This window comes from Phacochoerus africanus, chromosome 1 (genome assembly GCF_016906955.1).
Source record: "Phacochoerus africanus isolate WHEZ1 chromosome 1, ROS_Pafr_v1, whole genome shotgun sequence".
NCBI classification, from domain to species: Eukaryota; Metazoa; Chordata; class Mammalia; order Artiodactyla; family Suidae; genus Phacochoerus; species Phacochoerus africanus.
Genome location: NC_062544.1, coordinates 121,525,182 through 121,550,283, shown reverse-complemented (window position 1 = coordinate 121,550,283; position 25,102 = coordinate 121,525,182).

Below are 25,102 nucleotides of genomic sequence, written 5' to 3'. Positions count from 1 at the left end.
AGCTTAGAACACCAGGGTTCCTGGTCTGGGGGACCAAAGACAGCTATGCAACCCAGTTTCCACAGGTTCTTAGTGTTGGTGGCATGTGCTTGCTTGTTTTACATCATAGAGCTGCAACTTCTCTCTAAATAATCACCTTTTAGGACAGCATTTTGCAGTAATTTCAAACTTGCTGAAAAATAAGACAAAAAAAGAGAACTCCTACATAATCTTTATCCAGATGCATCAATTTTTAACATTTATTCTGCATACATCCCATAATAGAATACGTTGTTATGAACCACGTGAAAGTAAGCTGCATACTTCACATTTTAACCCCTTAATATGTCACCGTGTGCACCATAGACTAGTAGCCTCATGAAGCAATCTGCCTACAGAAGAGAGTCCTTGGCCTACAAAACATGGGAACGCATCCAGGCTATAGCCCCTTTTCAGAATTAAGGGCTCTGAGCAAAAGCATCTTGATCCAACGTTCCCATGACTTGCATGACCACAGAATCATATTGCTTCGGCATGTGTGTGTATGCATGTGTGTACAGAAGGGTGCATGTGGTCCCCAGAGTCAATGGGGACAGCTCCTTTAGCCACATGGACTGAGTAGGAAGCAGGCCGCCTGCATTTCTGGCCTCCTCAGCCCTCCCTCACGTCCAGGACCTGCCCTATCATTCCCCACTGGAAGGGTGGCCTCTGAGGTAGTGCATCCTTCTCGGCACAGGACATTGTTACTCTGGCACAAGAGAGGAAGAGAATAGTCGCTCCGAGCCTTAGAACTGACACTTTTAGAAACTGGGATGGAGCCAGTGACGAAGGCTGAGGGAGGGGTGGAATCGGAGTGCCAGCAACAGCCCCATTTGCAGAGGCTACAGGATTTCTAACCAGGCACTGGGCACAAAGTCAATGCATTATTAAGACAGAAATTTTCAGTCATCCCGAAATTAAGCCCTTCTGACTAAAAAATCCATCCTATATGCCAATGAGGCACTTTCAAAACACAGGGGCTTAAAAAAAAAAGCTCTATGACAGATGGGAAACTGAAGGGCACACCCAAGCATCTCCTTCTCCCCCAAATGGGGCATCCAACGTGTGTCTGGAGATGAAGTACACAAGCCACGAGGGCCAGAGGGGTAGTGAGAAAGAGAATGAGGGAAGAGAGAGGGGATAAGGGAGACAGAATGAAGGACAGTCCTGAGGTCAGATGCTCAGCCCCAGGCTGACTGCGACAGCTGCAGAGAAGGGGAGCAGGGTCCCCTGCATCAAAGAGAGACACCCACAGAGGATGTGGAACAACTCTGCCAAGACAAATGGCTCTCATGCCCATCTGCTTTGCCGAACAGCCAAGTCCCTCTAATAACTCAGGAAAAGGGACTATCCTGGGCTGCTGAGTATGTCCCCAAAACCAGTTTGGACTAGTCTACTAGGGCTGTGTATGTGGTTCTGGAGACTTGCGGACATAAGCTTGGAGGCAAAACCCACCTCAACAGATCCCACAGAAGCAGAGAACAAAGCACTGAGGAAATGCTCTTATAAGCAACATCTCTGGCTAGTGAAGAAGCTGAAGTGAAACCTAGAACTAAACAGAGGCAAATTAACTCAGGCAATTAAGATCTGAGGGCCGTTAACTCCTTGGCTGAGGGAGGAGTGCCTGCTCTGGAGTAAACTGTTGCTTGCTGGCTGTATGACTTTAGAAGCATGACTAAACCTCTCTGGACTTCATTTCCCTCATCAGTGACATGATTATTAAAGATTTCCTACCGGATGATATTATTGTATATTTTTAAAGATTCTCATTATTTCTGGGACAGTGAAAGTGAGACCACAGACATATTCTCAAGATTTATCAAAAAAATTACTCTGTGATTCCTGCTTCATGCTCTTATTCTATGCATTAAACAAGATATTGCATGTAAAATGTTTATGCAGTAATAGCATTCAATAAATAATAACTATTATTTCTGTTATTCTCATTATCGATATTATCACAGCAATGATAATACTTCCACATAATCTAGGGTTGAATGATCCAACTGAAATCTCAGAATCAAATGCAGATAGAAGACTCAGAGTCAGCTCACCTATTTTCCAAAGGGGGAGTTAAAAATCTATTTTGTTCTCTCCCCCTTTTTCCCATAATGAATGTGAAAGTGTTTTTTTTTTAATTCTAATGAATATTCCATCTTCTTTCTGTAAAATTAAAAAAAATTAAAAAGCCATCCCAATTTGTGGGCTCCAATGTATTTTGCCTATTACATTTTATGTTCAAAATATTACGGGTGTTTATTATCCCTGGTTCTCAGCAGTGAAAACTCACTACTGGTTGAGAACCTCTGGCTGAAACACAGGAGAAACTGTGCCATCTTCTGGCTACTTATGAGAACTGCTTGGGGGAAGCTGCCCACAGCCACATAAATACTCTGGGTGGTAAAACTGCCATGGGGCTGAGCGTCATCTGTCCAGTGGTTTGAGATCCAAGGGGCATGGAGGGCTCAGCCATCAGTGTGAGTCTCTGGACAATCACAGTTTGACACCCAGTGCCATCCTGCCAAGCACGTGACATCTGGCCCTGGCCCTTCTCTCAAGACAGCACCTGCCTTTGTGACTCCCAAAGCAGATGAAGATTCAGCAGGGAGCAGGCCTGATGTACTAATCATGCTGCTCCTTGGCATTTTGTCCCTTTCCTGGCCTGGTAGTTCATCATAGCCTGTTGCTTCCCAGCTGTGGCTTGGGCTCAGGCCACCTTCGGCTCTAGGCTTCCTCTGCCTTTTCCTTTTCTTTCCCCAGGGCCTCAGCCTTCAGTCAGGCACTGTGGCTCATCAAGAAGAGAGGCATAGAGAGCATTGTGGCTGGAGAACTGCCCCACTGAGATGGGTGGGGAGAGATGCTGATCATCAGAGGGATCCTGGCCACAGGCCCCAGTTCTCCACAGGCAGCCGCTCAAGGCCCAGCCCCCATTTAAACCAACAACTGCCACTGCACACAAATAGCCCCTCACACAAGACCAGGCTCCCAGCACCTAGTAGGAGGACCCTTTAAGAGACTGTTCTTGAGCTGAAAGTACAAACACATAAATGACAAAGAAGTAACAAAGCTGACCTGTACTGAGCACCTACTATATGGCAGATTCTGTGTTATGTGCTCTCAAATTTTAATGTATTTAATCCTCATGGCAACTTTCTATGAGGTAGATACTATTAGTCATTATTTTACAGGTGAGGCAACTGAGGCACAGAAAGGGTTTGCACCTTGTACAAAGAGCACATCTGGTTAATGATGAGCTGGGATTCAGGCCCAGGCTGCCTGCTTCCAGAAGTCACACTTCTATTCCCTGAATTTGGTTTAGATTATTAAACTGAGAGACTGAATAATGCAATCATAGTCCATGGAATCACGGAGTCCAAGATCACTGGTAGGGGAGTCCGGGGTAACTGGCTCCCCTGTGCTGACAAGAGGGACCCAACTTGAGAGGTGAAGGAGCAACCATGATGGCTGGAGTAAAGGAAGAAAAAATCAGGAAAGAGGATGACAGCAGAATCCAGGGAGAATCCAAGATGAGTCACCACAGTCAATTACAGAGCATGAAAGAAACAGGAAGGAAACAAAGATTAGGGAAAAAAGACTCACATAATTCTTCACATTAAAAATCTTAAAACTGAACAAGCTTAGCTCAACCAAGCACCCAGGTAGCCAAGAGTTGCTGAGCACAGATGCTGCTGAGGAAACACGAGGGTTCAATGTGCCAGATCAGGTGCTTGGCTTTGGTGTTGAACCATTGTCCAACATGGCAGGGCTGGTGCACCACCACCCATGCCTCGTGCATTGTGGACAGCTCCCAGACATCCATCCCTGCCAGTGGGCAGGCACTGTCACTCACTCTCAATGTCTGCTGGAGGATAGTGGGGTGACTGGTACTACATGTACCCCACTCTCATGGAGTTTACACTCTAGTGGTGGTGGGGGGTAGACAGAACACAAACAGGTAAATTAACTAAAATAGTAACACATCAGAAAATATGCTCTAAAGAAAATAAATAGGACACTCTGTTGGAGGACAGTAGGGAAGACAAAGACCTACTGGCCACAGAGAAGACGACTGGGAGTGTGGCCAAGGCCCTCGTTTCAATGGGCCTCAGATGCCCAATGCTAACGGCACCTTCAGGTGAGAATCCCAAAGGGGCACAGGGTGAATGGACAGGACTGAATAATGATCATATCTTGAACCCTAAGGCAGGACCTCACCACCCACAATAGAACTCATGATGCTACATGTTCTTTTACAAAATAAATTCTCCATCATCTTGGGAATCAATGAAATGGAGTTTTATCATATGTTATATTATCATGCATGCATAATATATTGCAAACATTCTGAAATCTGTGCACTTGATTTGGCATTTCATTGAGGGGAAGGGGAGGTGTTGGCTGACAGCTTCAGAAACAGACATGTCCAGGATCTAGTGCTGAATACAGACCCCCCAGGGGTCGGGGGGGGGGCATGTCTTCAAAGGTGAGACCTACAGGAAGAAGGTAGGGGCTTGCCAGGTGAGGCAGAGGGAGGAAGGGCACTGCCAGCTGTGTGCTAACACTCTTGCATGTGTGGAGGTCCAAGGCACCCCTCTAGGACTTAGATTAAAAAGAAAATTTAAGTAGTATTAGGAAATAAAAGATAAGATCCTGGTAAGTTTCAGCAGGAAGACTTTGCATTAAGAAGAGGTCAAGAAAAACTGACTCTAATTTAGACAAAAGTGGGGAAAACAGAGGCCTTCAATACACCTTAATGCTGCCCTTCTGCTTGATCCCCTGAGGCTTGTCAGGAGAAATTTTGACCATCACTGAATTATAAGAAGCTAGGTCACCCAGCACATTGTGCATCTCAGATTCATCCTGCCTCTGAAAATAGGCATTAACACTGTGGCAACTCTCAAGGAGAAATACAAGTTGAGGCAGCATCTCACGTGGCAGCCTTCATGCCATGCCCTGTGAGGAGAGATGGCAGCTGGTGGCTGTCCAAGGGCTGAGCCCTTTGTCAATAGCCTCCAGCTGTTCCCTTGAGTTTCTGTGGAGGCACAAGACAACAAACTTTCTCTTAGGCTGGGGTTGAGGATGCTAAACATTCTATTGTGTCCATTACAGCTGGGCCTTGAGGACAAGGAACCCCAGGGACTGACTCAGGAGAGAAGGTCTTGTCTGGGCCAGAGGCAAAGCAGCAGTTTATGTACTGGATGAGGATCTGACTGTCACTGAAGGAAGGTGTCTGTGTTGAGAAAATAAAATTAGAACAAATCTTCCCTTCCTTTACCTACTTCCTCTTGCCCACCACAAAGGACTAGGTGAATTTTTAGCAATCCACCAATCAAATTTCTTATCACTTTATTGAATACTTCCCTGCTTAAAAGCTTCCTTACTCTCTCTCTCTTTTTTTTTTTTTTCCTTTTTAGGGCCACACCTGTGGCACATGAAAGTTGCCAGGCTAGGGGTAGAATTGGAGCTGCAGCTGGCAGCCGCAGCTATAGCCATAGCCACGCAGGCTCCAAACCAAGTCTGTGACCTACACCACAGCTCAAGGCAATGCCAGATCCTTAACCCACTAAGCAAGGCCAGGGATTGAACCTGTGTCCTCATGGATACTAGTCTGATTCATTTCTGCTGAGCCACAATGTAACGTCCCTGTATATTTTCCCTTCGATTTCAGTTCCTATGGGAAATGGTTCATCAGTCTCCTTCCCAGGAGCCTAAACCGTTGTCTGAAACATAACCAGTCCTCACTGAATGACTGAATTACCATTTCATCAACATCTGCATCTACTTCCAAAGAATTCCCTCTGACAGTTATTTAAAGATTTTTTTTTTCCTCCTAGGTCAACCAATAGTCATGGGGGATCAGTCATTCATTGAACAACTTACTTATTTCCCCACTGAAGGCATACTAGGTGTCTGGCACCTTGTAGTGTTTTCCAGAAACAGCAGTGACTCAAACAAGGTCCTGTCTCTCAGGAAACCATCAGTGGCTAAGACCAGAGACCAACAATCTTTCTCTGAAGAGCCAGAGAGAGTAAATATCTGAGGCTGTGCAGGCCACATGCAGACTCTGTGATCTATTTTTCTTTGCCTATTTTTTTCTAATCTGTAAAACTATTAAAAATCATTCTTACCTCAAGGATCTTTTAAAATAGTCCACAGACCAAATTTAGTGCACTGGCCATAGTTTGCCAATCCCTGGATAAGACAGGCCCGAAACAAACAAACAAACAAACAAACAAACAAATGCCTTGATGATTACATCAGTAGAAATGTTTAAGTCTGCAGGAGAGGAAGGGCAGAAAATAATCTTCATCACAGGGTGATATTGGAGGTTTGAGGAAAGCCTCTGGGAAAAAGAAATACCTATAGTGTAATTTAGAAGGTACGTTTTGGTGAAGGCAGAACCTAGGCAGAAGTGTGGACTGGGGTGGGCAGGAAGAGTCTTTGGCAAAAGGGCTACAGGGCAGGGCTGTGGGCAGCAGGTCTGGGAGGAAAGCTGATCACATGGGGCTTGGCCACATCAGGGAACTTGTACCTTATCTCCAGTGAAAACCTTTCAGGGGCTTTAAGGTGAAGAGTGCCAGGATCTGATTTAAATTGGAAAAACTCTTTTGTTTGTTTATTTTTTGTTTGTTTTTTGGCTTTTTAGGGCTGCACCCGCAGCATATGGAAGTTCCCAGGCTAGGGGCCGAATTGGAGCTACAGCTGCCAGCCTATGCCACAGCCACGCAGGATCCAAGCTATGCCCATGACCTACACCACAGCTCACGGCAATGCTGGATCCTCAACCCACTGAGCAAGGCCAGGGATAGAACCCACATCCTCATGGATACTAATTGGCTAGTTGGATTCATTTCCACTGCACCACAATGGGAACTCCTCTTTTATTTTTGAAGAACTCTTCCGATTGCTGTGCATGCTCTGCCCTGGGGACGTGAGAGCTACAGGCCAGTTAATTGTAGCCTCCTGTTATGGGTAGAAATGTCTTTCCCCTTCCTTCCCAAATATGGTGACGTTCTCACTGGAAATAGGATCTTGGCAGATGTGATTAGTTTAGATGAGGTCATATTGGAGTGGGGTGGGCCCTCGTCCAGTACAACCAGAGTCCTTATTTAAGAAGATGGCCACATGAAGAAAGAGTCACAAGGAGGATGCCATGCCTTGAACAGGGATGAGGCTGGTTATGCAGCCACAAGCAAGGGAATGCCAAGGATTGCCTGCAAACCTCCAAGAGCAAGGAAGAGGCCAGGACGGTTTCCCCTGCAGGTTGCAGAGGGAGCATAGCCCTGTAGATGCTTTGATTTTTAGACTTCTAGCTTCTAGAACTGTGGGACAATCTATTTCTACTGTTTCAGCCACCTAGTTCTGGCCTTTTGTTTCAGCAGCCATAGGAAACTCACACATGTTACAAGGGTGAAAATGACAAAAACAATGCATAATTGACCAGGGAGAAGATGCATTGCTTTGAAAAATATTTTGCAGGTAGAATCAAAAGAAGTTTGTAATCGGCTGGCTGGATGTAGGAAAGTGAGGGGAAGGGAGCTGTCAAGGTGGGTGATGCGCACCTAACTAGTAGCATCAGTACCCCCTGGCAGCTGGAATGGGGTCTAATCAAAGGGAACAGAAGGAAGAAGAATATTTAGCTTTAATGAATGCCACTACATCATTTGTCTTGTTAATAGAGGAAAAATTACCTTTTTTTTGATGAAAGCAAAAGAGTAGAAAAGTAAACAGGGAAAGAAAAAAAAGTGAGATTCCCAGATCTGGCTTGAAAATCCCTTGATAGAGGTATCATGAGCATCCTTAAGGGAAACTAAAGCAGCCAGAGGGGTGCCAGGGTGCAGGGATGGGTATGTGAGTGTAGCTGTGGATGTGTAGGCGTAGCTGTGGATATATGGGTGTGGCTATTGGCATGGTTGTGGAGTAAGTAGGGGTGGCTACGGAGTAAGAGGGTGTGGCTATGGGAAGAACCTAGGACAGGCCTCAGAGTTTCAGTTTGGGACCTAAAGTTGAGATGAAGGAATGATATGAGATGATGGGAAATCTACCTCACCTTGGAAGAATCTGCATGATTTCTAACCAAAAGGGAGCAGAAGGGATTATGGAGAGGAGGCAGAGATGGGGGGGTGGGCAGGAGGCAGGAACACGTGGCTTCAAAGCCTAGGCCTGAAGCAGCCCCCTGGTCAGCGGGTGTCTTCCGCTGGTCTGCCAGGATCTGCAGGAGTGGCCTTTCAGAGCAATGTGTTGGCTTTGGGCCCCTCCTTTAGAAGAATCACACCAAGGAAGGAATAAAAAGGTCGAATGTTATTTTAATTGAATTTGTTCTCAATTTATTTTCAGCTGTCTAGGGAAAAACCTTTTACACTCAACATCATTTGATTCCTTTTTACTTCATGTCCATTATCCTCATAATGAGCTTTTAACGCATTAATGCGGCCCTGTTTGCTGAATGGTGAATCATGTTGGTCAAATCAATAAATAGAAAAAGCATAAAAACACACTAAGACACTAAGTCAGAATATAAATGGAAAACTTGGGCCCCCACTTTTTTTAAAAGTGGAGGCTGCTTTCTGATATCCTTCCCCATGGTATCAGGGCAAATGTCACACATATGTCTCTATTTTCCAAATTTAAATCCCCCAGGGTCCCTAGAGCCATTGGAGGGAAGCTTTGGAGCCAACAGGAAGCTCTTCTAATAGCCAGTGGCCTTTCCAGCAGCATGCTGGAAACCTGCACCCTGCCCTGCACACTGAGCTCCTCTCTCTGATGATCCAAAATGCCCTGGCCTTACAGGGTCGGAGAACTCTTTTGTATAACTTGGGTTCCCCATACTTCTCAGACTCAGAAAACTTTTTCAACTGTTTTGAAAATATTTAGTGAGAACACCAGTTCACACTGTGAAATGTAAGAGAAGAATTTAACTTCAGAATCATTATAGGAAAATTCACCATATTACAACCTGGGCTGGGTATCCCTATTTGTACAAGTGTTTTCACACCCCATTAAATACCTGATCACACAGTCACCACTGCCTCTCTATGTGCCTTCCATGGAGCATGAAGCTCTTTAGGGCAAATTTAGGCCATTCTTCACCCATCGTGTAGTTCTTCAGTAACAGGTAAAACAAAGAAAGGAAGCTATTCCGGACTCATTTCATTGCAAATGACACAAACTTAGGTCAAACTAACTTAAGAAAATGGGTATTTACTGAAAGGACACTGGAGGAAGCCCACAGCTCTGGACTTGCCAAACAGCAAGGTCTTAGGAAGACAAGAATCAGGGAAATTGGAGGAATTTCAGTGACTCAAATATCATCTGGAAGATGATGCCCTCCTTTCTTGGCTGTTTCTTGATTATTTTCCTTCATACATGTTGGCTTTGTTTTCTCAAATGGCTAAGGCTTGTGGCTTTACAACTAGAGAATAAAGGTCACCATCCCCTTGAAAAAAAAACCTAGTGAAGAATTCTGATTGGCTTGACCCGTGGCCTGGGTTTATGCAACGAGTTAACCTGGATTATGTGCTCACTTCTGAGTCCTGGTCCTGTGATTAGCAGCCCGTGTTAGAACGACATAGTTGGTTCTGGTGATTGGAATGGCTCCCTAAAGAGAAAGCAGAGCTATGCTGCATAGAAGTGGAGGGTATGGGGGGTGGACACACCACACAGGGCGACTGCAGGTGGAAAGAAAGGGCTCCTGGTTCTGGTGAAAGAGTTGTCTCTAATCCATGTCTTCCCTTACGCTCTTTGACATCAGCCACCCTGCAGCTATGTTGCAGACAAAGCATCTTCCTGCACTCATGCATGGCTCTTGCATTTTGTATGTAACCTGGGCCTGCTTCTCCCAAAAGGACAGCACCCAGGGCTCATTGCTCTATCAGGGGCATGACCTTGTTGGTGATTTTGCACCTTATCTGTTCATTATGCTGCTTACGTCTTCTCATGAGTGGAGAGCAAAGTGTTAGCACAGGAGAAATGCACATTCTTGAGAAATTCTCTGATGACTGGACAAAGGGATTTTTACCTTTATCAACTTTACCTTGGTCATACCTCATTCCAGATGATGTATTAATCATGCTCTGAATGCACAAACCAATTAAAGATGTTTTTAAGTTTGGATTAATTTGACTTTGGCAAGACTTCCTATTTATTTAGACTTTCTATATTGACTTTTAATAAATCACAACAAAATTTCATGGAAGATTATATTTCTATGATTGTGCTCCTTATAAAGTCTTTTTTAATCTACCCATACATGTCCCTGTATAGTTAAATTTACTATCCATCCATCTGTCCACTCATCAGTCAGTAGGTAGTTATGGAGACAGACAGAATGACTGATATCATTCAGCCTATCTATCTCCATAACTACCTACTTGCCTACCCACTGACCAAGTCTTTTTCTCTAGTAGCTATACCCAAGTGGATCCCCATCATCAATACATGTGAGGGCCTGCTATCATCCAGAGTCAGGAGACGGCGACCCATACCTTCTGGATCTCCTACTTGAGGAACTCCATGCTCCCAAGCTGCCTTACATTCTGGACTGACCAGAAGCAGAGACACTCTAGCCACAGAAACTGACCCATAATTCTTATGGGCATCAAAACACGCTAGAAATTGTTCCCTAAGAGTCACTGAGATGAGAAACCATTACCCAGGGTCTCTCTGCTTAGCAAATAGACCACAACCACCTAGTCATGGACCACATGGTTGGCAGGATGCTTGCCCCCATCCCCACTGCCCTCCTCACTGCTTCCACTGATTCTTATTTCTTAACATCTCTTCCAACTCTGTTTCCTGAATTGGACTGTGTTTGCATACAGAAAAGTGAAGGAAAGGCTGGAATCTTTGGTGAACAGACTCTTGAGGAAGTATTTTTAAAAAGAAAACACTGTTTTCATGCACACAAACCCCTCCATTGAATCCACCAGGACCCACAGACCCAAATAAATTCTTATTCATTCCCTGCTCCTGCCTCATCTCACACGCCTCACCAAACTCTCCAAGTACCCATGGTTGCTTTTTAAAAATTTTGTTTTAAAATACTTAGCTCCATAAAAAAATTGTGATTTTTTTTGCACACTCAAAACGGAACTGTGAGCCATATTTTACAATATATGTAGCTCACTTCATGTATTTTTGAAAGTTCTAGTTCCTTGCAACAGCTTTATCTTTCCCCCACATGAAACATAAACACTTGGTATCCAAAACAAACAAAACAAAACAAAAAACTATTTTCAAGATGAGAGCTTTTATTCCAATGTCTGGGCATTACTTTCCTTTGCCTTTAGTATCAACACCCAACATTCAGAAGCAAATGTTCAAGGAGCACCTACTAATTGCTAGATGCTGCTTCACCCAGTTTTGAGGACCTGGCAGTGAATACAGTTTAACGGGGGATGGTCACATGTCAGACAATCCAAGTACAGTATCATACAGAGCAGTGATGAGGGAAAGACAGGGTGCTGTGAACCAGAGGACCCTCACCAAGTCATACCTGGGTGATCAGGGGAAGACTTCCCAGAGGAGGCAACTCCACACTGAGGTTCAAAGAAGGAGTAGGCCCTAACCAAGTAAATGAGGTTGGGGGGAAGGGCGAGGCACGAGGACACCTGGTGGCTGAGCCACGCAGGCGCAGGTGAGAGGTAGGGCTTCCAAAGCAGAAAGACAGCTTGGTAAATGAAAACAATCTCCCCAAAGAGAGAGAGAGAGGTGGGAGGTTGTGGGGGGGGGTGAGGAATTGAGTAAGAGTGAATAAAAGGATCCTAGTAGGAACCCAGGGAGAGGTAAGCAGGGCCACTGCTGGAAGGACTTGATAGGCTGTATTAAATTGGATCTTGCAGCAACTCTTCTAAGGACTTGATAGGCTGTATTAAATTGGATCTTGCAGCAACTCTTCTAAGAAAGCTCCCAATGGGCTTTGCTTCTTCTGGCTGCTTAAGGAAAATGGCTTGATGGGGAAGGGTGAGCTGGGGCAGCAATGAGTTGCCCACACAAGGGTGGAGGTAGTGGGGATCAGGAAAGGGGAAGTTGAGAAAGTGAAAATGCAGCACTGGTTGTAGGGAGGAGGAGGAAGAGGAGAAATGATGAACCCAGGTGCACCTGGAGGAAGACCATGTACCTGGGAAAAGTAGGTCTCCATACATGTATGAGTGTCTGCAGTAACCCACATGCTAAGTCACACAGGATAGGCCAGGTCATGCCATGGTGTCAACCTGAATTGACCCTCATAACAGAGGTGGCTCACACTGCCTATCCATCACCAGCTGGCTTTAACTCTGCCCCACATCATCTTCACTCTGGGATCCAGGTTGAAGGGTCAGACTCTGCCTGGAACATTGCCCATCTTATGGCAGAGAAAAGGACATGATAAACCTTGAGCAGCCTCTTAAGAAACACATTTTACTTTTTCTCACATTGCAATGGCCAAGACAAGTCATATGCATTCATGGAGTCAAATGGGGTAGAGATGTCTGAATCTCTCATTGGGAGGGCCTGAGGCCACAAATCCTCTCAAGAAATAATCATCTAAAAATAAGGATTTTTGCATCCAAGCTGATCCAACATGACCACACCCCTATTACCAAGACTGTGTCATTAACAATGAGCATTTCACACAAACATGCATACATACACTATCTTGATGCAGAAAAATTTGAGATGAAAAATCCAAAGAGGCATTGAATAGAAAGGTAATGGTAGAAGAAATGAGGGTGGCACAGAGGAGGAGGAGGAGAAGATATTGGATGGTGCCCTCCTAAGAATTACCCCAAGTTAACCTTATTACTTCAAGCCCATTCTGCAGAATGCAATGGTTAATCTGCTCAGTTAAGGAAGTGGAACTGTACTGGGTTCCCTGAGCCTCTGTCTATGATCCAAGTATGTGTGGAAGAACTTCCAACAGCAGCTAACTCACAGAGTCTATTTCCAAACTTCCCTCCAATGTTAGGTGTTACATAATGTTCCACTCGCAAACACTGAGGCAAGGCTGTGCTCTCGGGATGAGCAGACTCTGAAACAGCTCTCAATGACCCAACTGTGATGTCCATGCACTTCTGTAATCCCTCCCAAGGAGTCCTGGGCAGGACCAGCTTCTAATCAATAGAATATGGCAAGGGCCAGCATTATATTACATAAGACTCTCCCTCCCATACTGCCAGTGGACTCTCCTTGTTCTGATGAAGCATGTTGTCCTATGGAGACAGACACACATCAAGGAACAGAAGTCAGCCTCTGGCTGAGAGCTGTCAAGGAACTAAGGCTTCTGGGTTAAACAGCCAGAATAATCTCTGAGTTTAAAAAGTGGATTCTTCCCCAGTCAAGCTTTCTTATGAGACCCCAGCGCTGGCCAATACCTTGATCACAACCTGTGAGAGACCCTCAAGCCCCAACTAGGCCATGCCAGATGTCTGGCCTATAGAAACTGTGAGATAATAAAGGTGTGTTGTTTTAAGTTTACAGTAATTTATTATGCATCAATAAATACAGATCCCGTAGTGGGCTTTGTAAAACTTGAAGGGATGCTGGTAGAAGGCTTTTCTTGTACAAAATAATTACATTTTTTGTATTTGTCTAGTAGCTGCTTTCCTGAAAAATTCAGTGCATATTAAAACCTTGGGGAGAATATTTCATGTTTTTTTATGTAAACTGGGGTCAAGTTCAAGGTGTTAGTAGGTGTAAATGGTGTTTGTACTTACATGAAATCCTGAATGACATCTGGAAGTCTTATAGGAAATGGGACTTTCGGTACATGTGACTGTCTAGGGTATAAAGGACATTTGGCCTTCCTGATGCCTACCTACTAAATGCAAGTCACTGCACCTTCAGTCACTGCAATAATCACAGGTTTCCAATGTGGCCTATTAGGATCAGTACCAACCTCACTGAGGAATCCTAAAGTCACTGTCAGGGAGAAAAAGCAAAAAGTAAAGTAATTCATAAAGGAAAGTAATACACTGTCATGGGAGAGAGCAGAGTCTTTCTCCCCAGAAGACCCAGAATGGCCCGGGTACAGGCAAATGAAATGACACATGTAGGTGTGGAGGTGGGGAGGAGGATTGCAAACACACAATCACATTTCCAGAGTTCTGGTCCCAGGTACCACAGACCCTGGAGTCAGACAGATCTGTACTCCCCCCGCCCTTGTTTCTAACTTACAGCAAAGAAATGTGTGAGGGTTACCTAGTATGGCTGAGCTTAGCTTCTTCATCTGGAGGAAGAGGGTTTCAACTATTACATCACAGGGTTGCTGGATATATTTATGCTATAGAACTGAGCACAGGGCCTTGCAGCAAGTACCTGCTTCAGTATCTCATTACTCCTTTAGTCCTGAGAGTCAAGTTCCCCTCTGAGGAATCCCATGCTTGTTTCAAAAAGACCCATGCAGCTCCTGATCTTAGTGCTGGCCTGAACAGAGAAAGCAAACTAAACTTGATCGAAAGTCTGACTTGCCTGTGTCATTCCAAGCTTCAAATGCCCCCCATGACCAGTGTTTGGTCCACCTATGATGTTAATAGAATAGAGTAGGAGTTGGAGCATAAGCAATAAAATAAAAATTTCAGGTTGAAATAAATCCCAGCTCATAGAGCTAATATCTCCTACCTGAGCAAATATCCTAGCTTTTCCGATCTTCATCTTCCTCCTCTGATAGCAGCATTTATCTCATAGGATTGTTTCAAGAATAAAAAAGATACTCAGTGAAAGTGCTTAGTATAATATCTCAATGTCTGGTTCATAGTAGGAACTCAGCAAACAATGGCTGATGCCACTGTTAATACTATTATTACTACTTCTCTACCGCTGCTAGTATTAACTCATCTTACTGCCATAGAAGCCTATAGTGGGAAACTATAGGGCACAGTGATTTAAAGTGTCAGCTGAGGGAGTTCCATCGTGGCTCAGCACAAACGAATCCAATTTGGATGAGGATTCTATGAGGATGTGGGTTCGATCCCAGGCCTTGCTTAGTGGATTAAGGATCCCAGTGTTGCAATGAGCTGTGGTGGAGGTCAGAGATGTGGCTTGGATCTGGTCTTTCTGTGGCTGTGGCATAGGCCAGGCAGCTGCAGCTCTGATTTGACCCCTAGCGTGGGAACTTCCATATGTGATGAGTGTGACCCTAAAAAGCAAGAAAAAAAAAAAAAGAGTCAGCATCAGCTATGTTCTCTTATGTTGTAATGGGTTAAACATCTGGTGTTGTCACTTCAGCGGCTTGAGTTACTATTGTGGCAGGATTCGATCCCTGGCCTGGTAACTTCCACATGTCACAGGCGAGGCAAAAAATAAATAAATAAATTAGTAATTTTAAGGACTTCTCTTGTGGTGCAATGGGTTAAGGATCCAGAGTTGTCACTGCAGTGGTCTGGATTGCTGCTGTAGCACAGGTTCGATCCCTGACCCAGGAACTTCCACATGCTGCGGGCATGGCCAAGGGAAAAAGTGTCAGCTCCAGTCAGTTGCTGATTTTGTCACTTATTAGCTCTGTGTTCTTTGGACAATTGTAACTGCCTGGTGTGAATTTCCACACACCCCCCACAGCCAACTCTGTTCTCTCAATCTGTCATTTTCTGGATGTTACAGTAGTTGGGGAATGTTGCTTTGAAAGGTACCAACTAACTGCTTTCACTGTTTGTTAAATGAAGCTTTAATGACCAAAGTAATTGTGGGCAAATGAACAAAATATTATAAAAATATTTGGGTAGCCAATGATAAAAATGTAAAGAAACTCTGGACTACAGTGGCATCTAGAGTGGAAAAAGAAGAGTTCCCCGTTGTGGCGCAGTAGAAATGAATCCAACTGGTATCCATGAGGATTCGGGTTCGATCCCTGGCCTCACTCAGTGGGTGGGGGATCTGGCGTTGCTGTAGCTGTGGTGTAGGCCTGCAGTTACATCTCCAGTTCAACCCCTAGCCTGGGAACTTCCATATGCTACAGCCCTAAAAAGCTAAATAAATAAATAGAGAGAGAGAGCTCTTCTCTTTGAACATGAATTGAACTTAGAGTACCCAGAAGCCTGTAGTCAAATGGAAGTCTTTATTTTCATACTTGCCTGGACTCATGGGCCTTAATCAAGACCAATAAGATACTGTTTAATCCAGATTATTAATTTCTCAGCCTTATTTGACTGGTGGAGCAGGATTCAAAAGAGTCCATGAAATAAACACTCATTTTTCTTTTGGGAGTAAATCCATTAATGATTCAGTTCAGATAGAAATATCTATGTTTTTGGTAACATTAGCTGAAAATTAACATGGTTTTTTACATGCAACCTATAGCCTCTCCCCAGGAGCTGGCTTCCTAGGGAAAATAGCTAATATTTTTCAGCAGATATTGAAAGCAAGAACCAGGCTGGTGTAAAATGTGCGTGCTTCTGCATTCCTGTTTCCCTTTGCACAAAAAGCACAGCATCAACTGGATGAAATAATAGCTACTCAATTGGTCATTCTCTTATGACTGCAAGCCATTTGGAGCTCAGTCACGCTTACGAAAGCCGACATCGACTATGTACAGAAATATCTGGAATGAGATGCTTCGCCACTAACATCTTTCATTCATAATTACTGCAAAGTTGGAGAGCCCAGACCTGGCCAATGACTAGTCAATATTCTCATTATGAGCCAGAGCAGGGTGAATGGTGGGGCTAGCAATACAAAACAGATACATATACTCAGTGGGGCCCAAGGGCCCAGACCTCAGAGTTGGCCAGAGAGGACCTCAGGAACAACTGAGCTTAGAGGCATGGCCAGGCAGTTTGATTCTTCCCTGAAGTCTGTGTTCCATGGGGTTGGAAACTAAGTCTTTTTTTTCATCATGACACAATGCATGTGAACACCTTCTGTAAACTGTAAACTTCTATACAGAAGTTAATCATTCTTCTCAAAAGAATTACAGCATTCATCTGGTTGCAGTTATTTCTGCATTTAGTAGCAGAGACCAGATTTTAAATGGCCATGAATAACAAGGTTACACCCAGTCAATAAATAATTTGAATTAGGAAGTAGAAGCAAGGACTGCTAACCCCAAAGAAGATATCCCAGCTTTGGCATTGGTATCAGAAACCTGCTACATAATGAAAAGGAATTGATGATAGTGAATTACCATGAAATGGCTCATGAATGTTAGGGAATCGTTTGGCTTTTGATGGACTGCTGGTGTCGGATTTGCTTGCATTGCAATCCAATTTGGCAGTCTCCACTTTGTTAGCATGAAGCCATTCTGAGTCTTAATTCCGAATTTTCCCATAAACCATAAAAGTCAGCCTATGCTAAGTGTTGTGTGACTCGGCACTTGCTACTGAGGGAAGTTTTCTTTTAAATCACCACTTTCAAAAAACTCATCTACTGCAAGAAACTAAATAAAGACACCAGAATTTTTGGTTTTATGGCTATCCCTCACTGGTAGTGTTGCACAGAAAATCCTTTTAGGTTCCATTATTCTTGGCCACGATGAGTATTACTACCTGAATCTAATTTAGATAATTTCCCTGCCACTCTAGTGGGCTAGGACAAAAATGAGTATTAATTCACTGCTAATTTACTGTGCTAACCCTTAATTAGCATAAAACCTGCTTTGAAATAGCTGATACTGAAATCTCAGCAAAATTTATCCAAAATAATGCCCCTATTGCAAGTGTGTATACAGACACCCACACAGATGCCTGCCCACATACCTTCACCTCACCATCTGATATATTTTGGAAATATACTATATGGATATTTGATTTAAACATATCAGTACTAAACTTAAATGTTACCATAATAGCACAGCTTATCTAAGAAGCCAACAGGCTTGGAGACGAACAGCTGGCTTAGGAAAAAAGCCCACAGCCCAGCATAATGGCAAGCACCTGTAGTCCCAGCTACTCAGGAGGGAGGATAGAGCAGGAAGATGGCTGGAACCCAGGGGCTCTGGGCTGTAGTGTGCTATGTCAATTGGATGTCATCACTAAGTTTGGCAGCAATATGGTAAATTTTTGCAGCAGGGGACCACCAGGGTTCCTAAGGAGGGGTGAATCAGCCCATGTCAGAAATGGAGCAAGTTAAAACTCTCATGCTGTTTGGTACAAAAAAGCCCACAGAGCTTCCCAGGTTCAGGGAGCCCTGGTGGATCTCAAGTGAAATCATATTTCTTTAACAATGTAGTCAGTGGAGTGTTCTTATAAAACACTCTCTCATTTAATCCTCATTATGAGCTCTAAAGGGGGTCTCTATTAATCCCTTCATTGCTAAGGGATCTAGAGTTTGAAGAAGTTCATCCATCCATCCACCCACCTATCCATCTATCTATTCAACAAATACCTGAGTGCCTTTATAGTAAATCTCTCTCCAAGGGCATGGAGATGCAGTAGGGACAAAACTGACCAACTTACTGCCCCTGCAAGAGTTTATGTTCTAGAGAGATTAAATCACTTGCCCAATGTGATATACTCAAAGAGGAACATGGCCAGAATTTCAAGTCATGACTGCTTCATTTTTGAGCCTTGTTCTTAACCCATACACCGCACTGTCCTCTATGACAGAATACTTCAGAGGAGCTAAAAATTCTTGCATAGTATTTAATGTATGCTTACGCCTTAAGAGATGATTTGTTTTGCCATGCACAGGCCAGTTCCTCTACTAAACTAGGCCACACCATATATTTCTTCTTCTCTTCCTCTCCCTATCAATGCCTTAGACACCTTGAGGGGCATGCAGCAAGTAATCCTTAATGTCAAACTATGGCAGACACTGCTGGTTGCCTAGTCAATGTCTAGTCTTCCTTCTTTTCTTACTATCGTAACTACAGCTCTGCTTGGGGCAGTAACTGTCCTAACTAAAGAAGACAATTTCCCAGGCTCTTTAGTACCAGGGACACTCATGTAAATAAATTCCAACCAATGAGATATAAGAAGTCCACTGGGGAGAGCTTCTAGAAAAGCATTGTTTTCTGATGGAAAAAGAACAGATGCAGCTGGCCTATATCTTCTGCCAGTTGCTCTTTCTCTTCTTTCTGCTGGAGCATGGGCATGATTCCTGTAGTGGTGAAGAATGTTGCAACTGTGAAGATTAGAGTCATTTGCTAAAGGTGACAGAACAGAAAAATTGAAGGAACTTGGGTGCTTCAGGATTATTCCTGAAGGTATCTTTCCATTTACAGAGAAAAATCCACTACCATTTAGCTAAGCCACTGAAGCTGGATGTGTGTACATGCAACTGATTACAGCAGTACCGTCATAAAATCACAAAATATACTACTGATAAATTCAATGTTGAGTAATCACCACCTCTCCACCGCCGTCACTATTTCCTGAGTACTTTGCACTCTGCGGGGCCTTATGCTCACTTTTCTTACATTGTATAATTAACTCCTCATCAGAAACTTAGGAGGTAGGCATTGTTACCAAGTTTTATAGATGAGGACATTGGAGCTCAGTGTGGCTAAGTATCTTGTGCAAGGTCACTCAGCTAGAATATAGTGAAGCTCCAGGCTTCAAACCTGGCTCCTGGCACCAGACTTGCGCATGTGTCCATCTTTATGAGACCAAACAGGGCCACCATAGCTGGTATTTTGAAAATATCCTTATACCGATATTTAGTACAATAACTATCCTGAGAGCAAAGATTAAGATGAACGTAGATATCTAAGAGTCTTGAAGTTTCAGTAAAACATCCTTCCTGACATTATTCAAGGCTACCAATTTCCAGTTTATTTTCTTTTTGTTTGTGACCATAAACAGTACGATAAAGTATGAAAAACATACCCCAAGCTCTGTGCATATTCAGGAAAAAAATAAAGCCAACTTCCTCATCACGCTTGTACCTAACAGTGCAGTTATTAATAGCCTAGTCATGGAGCTCTCTCTCCCCTGGACTTATTTTGACCTTATCAGATGGACTCTGGAGTTGGGAAACATCATAAAAGATGAGGTTTGGAGATGCATGAACAAGTTCAGGGAAGGACATCAAGCATGGCTGTCAGATGAGAAAGACTCAGAGTGGATGCCATCCAGCTATTCCTCATGGCTTTGCCCATCTTTTCTCTGCCTTCAAGTCCTTCACAGCAGCAGACATGACCCTCCATCTGCATATGCTGAGAGTCTAGCTTTTGACATCTCTTTCATAGGTTAATCCTCTATTATCACTTGGGAAAACATTTTCTCTTTGAAGCCAATTGACATTTAATCAGAGAAGATTTGATTATTTATTTCACCTTGTTCAAGATTAAATCTATATTTGCGTGCACGTGTGCATGCACACACACACACACCCCTCTTTAGCTATGCCTGCTCTATCTTCACTCTATGTACATCCTGCCTGGTGCAGTTTTAGGATCTTTTGCAAATATCTGGATTACCAGTCTGAGAATATAAAACATCTGTACAAAGTCCCCTTCTTTTTTGTTTTGCTCACTAGGAGACATGTTCATGAGGCCAGATTTAAATGTTTATCTGCCAATGCACTTGAAAGATTATGATACTCACTCTTCCTTTCATCCCCTCCTCATGTCATCCCAAATGAAATCAATACCAGACCATAGTGTAAGCATAAGTCAAACTCTAATGTTTCTGATTATGATATTTTCATTCCTTTATTGGAAATATCACATATTTAAATATATGTGTGTGTGTGTGTACATATATATATATGTATGTGTGTGTATGTATATATCACAAATATGTACAATGCATGTATATCTCTATCTGTCTATGTTTTGCTGGGAGGCTATGCCCATGCTCAAATTGACAGTCTGCTAGTTAGACAGCCCAGCACTGTGTACCCAGCTTATGCTGGGTTTTACTCTACTTCATACATGAGGGAAAAACTTGAATTTTCAAGTTCCTGGGTCACAAAGTTAGGAAAACCAAAAAAACTAAGGGAAAATAGACCTTTACAGAGAAAGGTAAGCTGTTTAAAAAAATAAAAGGAGGAGTTCCTGTTGTGGCACAGTGGAAATGAATCTAACAGGTCTGAGTGCAGGTCCAATCGGTGGCCTCACTCAGTGGGTTAAGGATCTGGTGTTGCAGTGAGCTGTATAGGCTGCATACACAGCTTAGATCTGGCATTGCTGTGGCTGTGGCATAAGCTGGCAGCTACAGCTCTGATTTAACCCCTAACCTGCAAACCTCCATATTCCACAGGTTCAGCTCTAAAAAGCAAAATAAATAAATATAATAAAATAAAATAAGAGGAATTGAAATTGGCTGCAGGAAATATTGGTATATCCAGCCAAGAAACACTATTACTATTGGTCCCTATGAGATAAAATTTCACTTTTGATTCACATGTTGGTTTAATGCTTCTTTGAAAAGCTCGTCTGCATGTTCCATGCATATTATTAGATTATCTATGTAAGTATCTATTATTATATTATATATATATAATATATATTATTATATATTATTAGATTATCTATGTAAGTATCCTGCCCAAACCATACTCAATTAGGTACTTGGATACATGAGGTTTAATTGGTGATGTGTATGAAGAAACAAAGTTCACACTTTCAACTTTATGATTCCAAATATTAAGACTAAACTTGAACTTAAGCAATTTATATCACATGCTACCCATAATAAGATGAATAACCCTTTCTGTTTTTGTTGTTGTCATGGTTCTCGCAAATTAGAAAGTTTAGAGCACATTACAAAAGGAGTAGCATTCACCCATATTTCTGTAACTCAAATTTATCATTATTAATTTGATACACCTGCTTTTTTTCTGTGTACACACTGTTAAGACAATGATGAAAATTAGATGTGAAGACAGTCCCCTTTAAAAGATATATGAGAACATTGCAAGTAAATATAATGGCTCTTTTCTCACCACCCCCAGTTCTATCTCTACCCATCTCCTTTTAATCTCTTGTTCTCCCTCCTCCAAAAGACCAGCTATAATCATTTTTGTATACAGTCTTACAGTTCTTTTAGAAAATGCTTTCACATCTATCTATGTTCATAGGAAATACACAGTATTGATTTTTGTGTTTCTCAAGTACAGATTATGCTCCAGCAGAGCACCAGTCTTCAAAGACCTCTTCAGAAAAGCCATGTGATCACCTCAATAGATACAGAAAAAGCATCTGATACAAAACAATACCTCTTATTTCATTAAATTTAAAAAAACTGTCAGCAAACCAGGAAGAAACGTGATCTTTTTTAAGGTGAAAAGAAAAATCAACAAAAATTCTAGAGTGAAAAGACTATTTAATGGTAAAATATTAGAGTACCTCTCAAAGCTAGGATTAAGTAGCTGTCATCACGACTATTCAATGGATTCAGGCAAGTGTAGAAAGACACATAAAGTCAGTCTCGGGCATAAGGGTTGGGGAGGAAGAAATAAATTCATCATATTCATGTTCAGTATGATTGTGCTTAGAACTAAGGAAGTTTAGCAGGTTTTCTGGATATTAATTAGATACAGAGAATTATTTATGTTCTTTTGTACCAGCAGCAATGCATTAAAAATGTTATATGTCTAGTCACTTATGATGCAGCATTAAATGGGAGAAAAAAGAATGTATACATGTATGCGTAACTGGATCACCATGCTGTACAGTAGAAAAAAAACAGTATTGGGGAAATAACAATAAAAATTTTTTTAATTAAAAAAATAAAATAAAATGCCATTGATGATAATCCAAATTATAATACATCAATAAAAACATCAACCAAAAGTGTGTATTAATGTTATGGAGGAAATAATAAAATATATATATTTAATGTTTTTATATAAAAACAAAAGAATATATAAAAGATGCCCTAAAGAATAGGAGACATATGTCATATTAATTATTGGGAAGATGCAATGATAAAAGTGATCATTTTGCTCATATTAATCTATAAATTCAGGAAAACATGAGTTAGATTCTTAACAGGTTTTTTTGTTTTGTTTCTTGTCTTTTTGCCATTTCTTGGGTGGCTCCCATGGCATATGGAGGTTCCCAGGCTAGGGGTCTAATCGTAAGGGCAGGGATCAGACCCACAACCTCATGGTTCCTAGTCGGATTCGTTAACCACTGCGCCACGACGGGAACTCCATCTTAATAGGTTTTCTATATCCAATCTCTTGGGGTAGAACATGATGGAAGATAGTATGCAAAAAAGAATATATATGTATGTGTGTCACTATGGTGTACAGCAGAAACTGGCACAATGTAAATCAACTATACTTTAATTAAAGAAAGAAAAATCTTAACAGATTTTCATGGTACTTGAAAAAAAGATCTTAAAATTCATATAAAGTACCAAAATGTCTGAAATACGCTAGCCAAATGTAAAATAAACCTTGGTGAAGGCACTAGTCTTCCTGAAAATCAGGTCTTCTTTTTAAGCTGAATTAGTTAATACAGTGAGTTCCTGTTTGTGGATATAAACTAGACCAAGGACACTGGACCAAGATGTCCCAGAAATAGATTCACACTAGAAGAAAGCAATACATACATGGAAATGTGTGTGTGTGTGTGTGTGTGTGTGTGTAGCAATAAAAAGTTAGTCAACATTTTAAAATGGCTTGGGACAATTGATTATCTTTATGGGAAGAGAATTTTAAGACATAGATCACACCACACGAAATAAGCCACAGTTCGTTAAAAACAAATATGAAAACCGAAACTGACTTTAACAAGAGAATACAGGGGAATACAACTCAGGATAAAGGATTCCTTGACCACAAAACAGTGCTAACCTTAAAGGTAGAGACTGCTAAGTTTGTATGTTAGATATTAAAACTTCTGTACCATAAAAGTACCATAAACAGAGTGGAAAATTACCACAGGCTAAGAGTAATATGAGCAATACATATAATTGGTCAATATTTAGTAGTATATGTAAACTCTCAAAATAAATTAGAAATGAACATCCAATAGGAAAAATATAAATTAAAAAAATCAAAGGAGGGAGTTCTTGCTATGGCTCAGTGGAAATGAATCCACCTAGTATCCAAGAGGATGCAGGTTCGATCCCTGGCCTCACTCAGTGGGTTAAGGATCCAGCATTGCCGTGAGCTGTGGTGTACGTCACAGATGTTGCTCAGATCTGACTTTGCTGTGGCTGTGGCACAGGCCAGTGGCTGTAGTTCCAATTCTACCCCTAGCTTGGAATTTCCATATGCCACGTGTATGACCCTGAAAAAATAAATTACAGGAAACAAAATGACCAATAAACATTTTAAAAAAATTTTCAATCTATTTTTCTCTCTTCCTTGCTCTTTATCTATCACAAGTTACTTCTGGCTTCCAGGTGAGTTTAGCCAGTGAGAGGCACTAGAAGGAGAGGAGAGGGCAGGAGGAGGAAGAGCCTACCAATTCTCCCTTTTTCACTCTGCTTGCTATAGGAGCTGTGTCAGCCTTGCGAGCCTTTCCAGACTGTGGCTCCAGCTCCCAATTCCCAACTGACTTTAGGTTTCTGAAAGGTGGCTGAACTTCTGGTCTCTGGTGACACCACCTTCACCATGTATCTCTCCAGCCCCAGCAGTGACAGTGACTTCCTATTACTGTAGATGTTTTGTCACCATACTATTTAGCTTCTCAGCTGCTCCATCAACTGTCCCATCAATTACTTGTATTAAATATCTTCTGTTCCAAGACCTAGAGTGTTCCTGGCTGGACTTGGATTAATCATTTCACACTCAGTAGATTGACACAAACTGAAATGTCCAACAATACTGTGTGCTGATTAAGATATTTAACAATAGGAACTTCTGTATGCAGTCGGTGGGAGTGTAAAATGAGAATTCTACTTTGGAAAGCAGGTTATAATATTTAGTAAAATTGGAAGTGGGCATTTCCTGCTGCTTAGCAATTCTACATCTAGACATACATATCCAATGGATAGCTTCTCTCACTCTCAAGGTGGGTAAAATGATACTCGCCACATCCTTTCTTATAATAGCAAAATTCTGACTGTGTCAATTTCTATTAACATAAGAAAATATAAAATATGGTATAGTCATAGAATGAAATACCACCAAATAGTTTAAGTATCAACTATAGCTTCCTATATCAACATGGATAAATCACAAAAGCATAATGGTAAGTAGAAAAGAATGTAGGTATCTATTTACAGCCTAACGCAGTTTAGAGTTTAAAAAATGCCAATTTTGTGTACTCTTT